This window comes from Stegodyphus dumicola, chromosome 8, assembly GCF_044657685.1.
Source record: "Stegodyphus dumicola isolate Sdum_Otavi_A_Nest chromosome 8, ASM4465768v1".
NCBI classification, from domain to species: Eukaryota; Metazoa; Arthropoda; class Arachnida; order Araneae; family Eresidae; genus Stegodyphus; species Stegodyphus dumicola.
Window position 1 is genome coordinate 152,820,254 of NC_140775.1, and position 7,646 is coordinate 152,827,899.

At 32.5% G+C, this 7,646-nt stretch overlaps 1 long non-coding RNA gene across 1 annotated transcript in view; it reads right to left on the bottom strand.

Moving 5' to 3' along the window:
* Nucleotides 1–4,972, bottom strand: part of LOC146996002 (uncharacterized) — a 121,215-nt gene extending 116,243 nt beyond the window's left edge. Inside the window, exon 1 of the long non-coding RNA XR_015042901.1 lies at nt 4,247–4,972. This is a non-coding gene — a long non-coding RNA (uncharacterized LOC146996002). The remainder of the gene's footprint in view (nt 1–4,246) is intronic.
* Nucleotides 4,973–7,646: the final 2,674 nt, after the last annotated feature.

The following is a 7,646-nucleotide window of genomic DNA, read 5'->3' on the forward strand; positions in this document are numbered from 1 at the left end:
CGTTTACTGAAGATCCCTTTAGATTCCTGAAAGTCTTCCACTATTGAAAAGTCAGCTATAATAAAGCTCATTTTAGACTCCTGAAAACAACTTTTCTGGTCCTTCTCTTCTTAAGTATGACAGCAAAATGATCACTTTTGGTTACAGTATTTCCTATATAGTCATATATAGGAAATATGCTTCTTCAACAGTCACGGCAAATTTCCATTTTTTTTTTTTTTTTTAGCTATAAATGATTGTTTGTAAAGAATTTCGCATCTGTTCTTATGTCTGTCGCATTTAATAAGATAAATATTATTTATTTTATTACAAATATGTGTTTACTCTTTCATTTACAGTGCAGACAGGCCTTTTTAACAGATGACATGACGATAGTTCCTCTTTTAGAACAAAGAGTTAAATTTATGAAACGGTCTAGAACAGGAGTTCTTAAGCTTACCCCCCGCTTTGTCAGAAATATGCTTACATTTATCTCTTCTTTTTAACCCAAAACTGCAAGAGCCATAATTTTTTAATTTATTCGTGAGATTCTGTCATTTCAAATACTTAAAGGCTGGTCTCTTTCTATAACTGAAACATTATATAGCGTAATATTCGAAGTGGAAAAAACGGATCTTTCAACCAACTTTCATTTTCTATATTTTCAGAAAAGTGTGACCGAAAATTGTTAACAGGTCCTATGCAATATTTTAAGGTTGCCAAATGTGGAAAAATGTATGTAATGTATCTGAATAAATTAAGATTAAAGCAAAATTTTAAAAGGGCCGCCATTTTACATTCATTTGAAACTTTTCTGTAGAACCTGTGCAACTAAAAATAATGAAAGATACCGTAGTTTGAGAGATCCTGGTGCATTACCTTTTGAAGGATAAGCATATGACATTCTGTATTGCGTAGAAATAATAGATTATCTATTTATTCTTCATTATGAATGATAATGGACACTATGCGTTGAGATAGCTTGCTTCGGAGCCATTTTACACTTATAAACGTTTTGTCTGCAGTAGAAGATTTCGTTCCAGCAGATAAAAGCTGTTGCCAACTATTTATACTTAATTAATTCCAGTGTTTTCTTACAAAATTTTACTACGAATGAGCGAGCAATCTCGGTAAAAAATATTTCGAAGACATTAAAAATAAATACACTGTGGTGAACATTAAGAGGCCATCATACGAATATTATTTCAGCTTATTTCAATATAATAATAAAGACAATATTTGCAATTTTGCAGGGATTAACAGAATGTGGTGAGAATGAACACGATGCAGAAAAATGTAGTCTCTTATTAAACGATGAAGAATATGTATGTTCCTCGCATTGTGGATAAATGACGGGACGTAGAGCCTCCAGATTTTGAACACAAAACAGACTTCCAATCGAACATGTACTTCGAAGCTCGAATTCTGAATTTCTAATTTATTTATTTCAATAAAGTTTTGATTAACAAATTCAGAGATCTGAAAGCGAGCAGTGGCAACACTGTTCGAAATAAAATATTTTGATCGGCAGCCAGCCAGACTGTTGCCTTCCGGCAAAATATAAGATATTTATCTATCTTTTAATTTTAATCAACAAACTCGGCTATTTAAAAGCAAAGATTAGCCATTGCCTGAAAATAAAATATCTTTATAATACATTTTCCTTCTACTTCGCAGCGTGTTGCCATTCAATAAAGCCTAAAATATTTAGCTTCCAAATTTGATCTGTCCATTACAGCATAACAAACAAAGCGATTTAAAAGTAATAAACGCATTTCGTAACACTATTTTTTTTTAACTTTGCAACTTGATTTATTTAAATAAAAATGCATTTAAATCATGTCTACTAAGAAATAATGAATAATTTTATGAAATTACACTAGCTGGACTCATTAAAATCATCGTATTTTCTTTCTTTTTTATGAAAACTCTTTTAGGTGACAGGCTGCACATGCAGCTAGTACGTATCATAAGAAACTTGACGTAGGATTGCCACACAATTTCTATTCTAATGCCTACGTAAGGCAACAAAAAAAGCACTTTTATGTAATTTATCCCAGAATTTTACGTATAAGAAAGATTCAGTAAAAGTAATCAATAAAAGATCTCCCCTCCTCCCAAAAAAAGAATACTTTTGAAACGCTGACGCACTTAGCAAAACCCATTCCAAAAGCGTACCACTACGCTATTGCGTCCGACAACGGATACACTCACTTTAGCGTTTTCTATCCAAATTTTAAATTTTGCATCATGGTGCGCTGAAAATCTCATTGAATCTGATTTCGATTTGATTGAAATGATTTTGTTACCTTACACATCCACGTAATAAAGATTTAAAATCAAGACAGAATTTAATTACCAAGAGAGAATTTAAGATAATTCAAACCAAGCCCAGCAGGTTATATGAATTACCCCTTAGCAATAGTCATCTTATAAAGCTCATTCTTGTAGAAAAGAGAGTTAACAGAAGAAAGAATAGAAGATAATATTTTCACTTGCGCTTTCATATTTTCTTACAGTATCTTGCAAGATTCTTTTGTAATCTCTTGTAGGGATTACATGTGATAATAGATGATATAAGGGGATACGATTACTTTTCATTCACTTTGTAAGAGTCTCTAATAACATCGTCGGTAACAGTTACGGATGTAATTAAATACAGCAGAATGCCAATTATCCGAACTACGGTTAGCCAAACTCTCATTTTATCCCATGTACCATTAAAGTCACGTTCATACCAGTACAGTTATTATTACTCTGCTACATTTAATTTATTTTAAATGTATCTTCCGTGTAGCTTTCAAATTTGTGAGTCACACATCTCAGACCAGCAGTCATGATCATAACACTGGTTAATCACCCTCTCGCCCCGCTCAAAACAATTCATTGGACTTCATTGATTTAGTGAAGTTTATAACTATTTCCTCTAATATCCCAATTAAAATGCACTTTCCTATTACGCAATTTTTAAACAGCGTAATAATAATACATTATCATTATTTTTAGAAAAGTAATATTTTTTATTTCAGGTATTATTTGACTATAACATTATATATTCAGTAATGTCTATCTTGTATAGCAAGCAAGTATTATTTTTTATCCAGTGGATCACCCACTTTAACAACCGATCTTCGGTTATTCTGTGTTATCCGACATTCTCGGTTATTCGAGTAGTATTCATTTATTTTTAAGTCGGATAATCCAGATTTTTTCCGGAAATACTTCATAGATAAAATGAAAATAATGAGTGATCTCCTGTTATGAAACGTTAAAGATTTTACTCTTTTATAACTGTAGGTATATTTTTTACTTTTTCACTCAATAAAGTCAGTTTTCCTGAAACTTCTGCGCAGGTACAATGACTTTCCTTTAAGATGATGGAGCTAATTCGTTATAGATATTGTACGTGTAGCAAACTGTTATAATATTCACTTACATATTCTGTAAATTAAAATATGACTTGAGTAAAAATGTACAGTCTGTCAAATATTTATATACCAAAAAAAAGTTAGTTTACTACTTAACATGAGTCAGAGGAGATAGCTATACAATATTACCATAGTTATGAATGCAAATTTTATACGCAAATGCAGCTCAAATATGTAAAAAACGTTTTGCAGTACGTTATATGCTTTACCGTATGTTCTTTCAGCTTTCCAAAGGGGCAAATGTTTTACATAATATCGGTTTGGAAGCTTTTATTATGCTAAATACAAGATATTTACAGCTTTTAGATCTCCCCTTTTGAACTAAGATATTTACAGCTTTTAGATCTCCCCTTTTGAACTGATATAGTCAAGAATTTGTATTTTAAACGATAATGTTTCTTTGACGAAATATTAGCTTTAAAATTTCAGAACTTTCCAGGTGTAATGTATAATAAAAATAACAATAATACGCAAAACTATATACTCACTTGGAAGATAATAAAAACTACAAAGTTAATACTTAATTACAAAAATTAAGAACTGACCAAGTTACTGTTTAAATGAAAACCTGATGACGAATAATTTATCTAATACACATATAGCATTAACGTAAAATAATAACTTCGTTTATCTAATGTAAAACATAAAAAATCAAACAGAAATTTGAAAAGAAAAGTGCAAATTCAAAAATTATGTTTAGTTGCAGATAGACACTGCAGATGCTTTGATACATCAAACATAAATAAATATATTCACATGCAAAGTTCTATGAAGAAACATTAAAGTAAGAAAGTATCTAAATCTTTGATGCAGTAAAAAGCAATTAGAAATAAACTTACCTTTGCTGTTTCATTTTCGCTACATTTCACTTGAGATTTCATCATTTTAAAAATCATCAAGTCAGTTTGTTTGCCAATAAATGAAAATATTTCCACTTCAATTTCACTACGCAATACGAAATTTTCGGAAGAATACAAAAAAATCCACGAACACAATCAGTAGTTAGATATATCATCCAAAGAAATAGATAACCAACTATTTTGAGCTTAATATTTCTATTAAATCGTTGTATACTTCCACTAGTCTTTCAGAATACCAGACTTAATCGAGGTGGAATAATAGAAGCGACACTAAAGAATTCAGTCTCTATCGATCGCTTGACGAATGTTGTTAAGGATACGCAGTTACAGACAACGAAGTTCCCTCCGACCGAATTTTGGCACTTTCGAAAATTACCACCGAGAAATCGCGGACGAGGCATTTCGAACACCTAACTCGATAACAATCTGAAATGCTGAAAAATTCGAAATCTTCCTACCGAAGATGGCAATTCTCGATTACGCAGCTTGTGGGTACACCAAGACGTATTTCAAAAGCAGATTATTTTGTTGACGATGAAAGAATCATTTTCTCGCCTTCGCGGAACAAAATAACATGTGATTGTGCAGACGATTTTTCACACCGGGTTACTTCTTTAGACATTGTTTGCTGTATTATTGCGCAGTTGGAAAGGTCTGATAGCCGAATATATTGGAAGAGAAGAACGTTGATATGCGTTTGCGAACCGCTTGCGTCGCTGACAAGGTCTGTTTGCTCAAGTACAGAGGTTGGAAAACAATCTCCCAGCGTTTTTCCCTGAAGGTGGATCAAAATTCCCTAAGATAGGGATAAATTGGGATTCGTTAGTAATCTGACAGCTCGTGGTACCGTTTTTTAGAGAAGGTTCTCATTGGCACCGCAATCTGAGTCATAATTTCGCGGGGCCCTTGAAATTTTCGATTGCTGACGCACTGTTTATTTAAGATTTTAACCTTTTTGTCTGTCTTGAAGAAATTACAGAAAATGTAAGATCAGTGACGTCATTGTATTCTCAGGTCTCAACAGTGAGCAAGTTCTCAAAATGTGGTAAGGCGCAAGATTGCAACACAACTTGCAAATAAATGTTCAATAAAGCTTTTGTTTCACAAATATTCTTTGCGAACGTCGTGCGCAAGCGATTTAGGGAAAAAGAAATACACAATTACGACCTGATTGAATGAAGTAAATACAAAAGTTATTTCATGAACTGGTAAAATATTGTCGCTGTTTAATTTTAAACTATTTAGTACGTAGTAAAATGTAGAGGCATTAGGACTTTTTTTTTTGGGGGGAAGGAAGTTGGAGAGATGAAAAATTAGCAACCGCCTTCGCCGGGAATCGTACCTCTAGTACACCGGCCCAGCGTGCAGAACCACTACCCCACGAAGGCACGCTAGGAAAGTGGGAGAAATACCTTATAAAATTAGTAAACTGTAATACATTTTTTGTCCTCTTGTTATTACTAACAGCGGATTTCCTAATATAGGCGTATTTTTACCTTTTTTTCACTGTGCCCATAGAGATATCAAGAAAAAGTTGTCCATAGTGAACAGCTAAAAATTAACTTCGTTGAGCCCTTTGCTTTGCAGGAACTTCTGAAATGCTCTTAGTTTGTAACAGTTTAAGGTTTAAAATTTAAAGACATAGACATTTTACGAAACGAAGTGCATACAGAGTAATATTTTCATTAACTTATGAGTATAATTTTAGATTTAGTCACAGTTTCATTCTATTAGAAAAATGTTTCATAGAGATAAATTTAAAAAAAATGGTTAATATATTAAATTAACTGCTATTTATTGAAAAAAAAATAAAACTAAAATGTAATCCTAAAACACACCGTTGGTTCCATGTCATCAAAACACATCGTAAGTTGGTCTTCATACGTATACATGTTTTACTTTCCTAATATATAAAGGATTATTATAAATGATTCACCAGATTTCGAAGTCCTATAGTTTCCAAATAATGGATTACACGTGTTTTTGATGTTTACGTAACGAAGTAAAAGATCTTACATTTTTTAATACACCCGTGCAAACGTATTTGCAACACATCGAGAAGCAAATACCAATTCCATTTTCTAGAGAGCCATTTTATAGCAGAGAGTATTTTGTGTTTTAGAATATGCAAAATGATTATCAATTTTTACAATGCAACGTGTCTTCGAAGGCAATGATTGAAAGTTACCAGGTATTTTGGGAATCTGCAGACAGTTCAAGAATACTAGTTGACTGTGAGAAGGAAAAAGACTTAGATGGCAAAGCATATAATATGAAATAATACAGAAAGCTAGAGTTTCGTAAATAGGCCACAAAAATAGGTTTCCAGCGCCAGATGATTATATCAAGGAACATAAATTTTACAGTTTCATGCCAGAACGACTGCAAGGCGATGATTGGACGACGGTTGCAAAGATGAAATGACACAATATCCGGGGTATGGGTATGGAAAACTGTCATGCCATCGAGAACAGAAACAAGATTCGTCGAAAATAGTTCTAGCTGTACACCATGCACAAGTTTACAGACAAAGTTATATGCCGTTTTCCCGCTTCAACAATACTGCGAAGAGTATGCCATATTTTCATATGTTGCAGATGTTTTTATTTCCTCAAACGAAAGATGATTGAGAAAATTTCATATTCCATCAAGATAAGGGTTCCATCTCATTAGCACAATGAGATACATCGCTGCCTACACGGTCCCACATATATGGATGAGTCGACATAGATATCACTTATTGTTGTACACATGATGATCAAATTCTAAAGAGTTTAAGCCCAGTGTTTGTGTTTCTTCTCTGTCAAAGAAGTCAAGAAGAAGTCCAGAAGTCAAAGAAGCTTAAAACCGATTTCAGCTTCTTTGGCGGACATATGTCACAACTCGAGTGAACAGAATTGGCCTAGCAATGGAACATTAGTCGTGTAACAAGATGCCCACATCGAACATTTTAGTGTTGCCATTAAAGAAATTTTTACACCATTTCATGAAGTACACATTTTTTTTATTTATATTACTTTACGAATTACAAAAAATAAGGGAATATTATTTTGCATCTAATGTAGAGATGAACTCTTAAGCTTTGAAATAAATTTATTGATATTTCATATAGATATAAGCCTTTTGCACAAAATTTTCGTAGAAAACATTCACACTAGGCAAAAAATAGATACATTCTTTATATTAATTATATAAAATAAGTTCAAGCTTAGATATATACATATATCTACAAGAGAGAAAGACCAAGCTTGCGCAGTAGAAGTCTTCATTGGTGATAGTTATCGATAAGAAATTATTAAAATTCTATAGATATCGCTCAAGGAATGGATTAAAAAAGTTTAGAAAAAGTCTGAAAGTTTCTGGATTTTATATTACACCC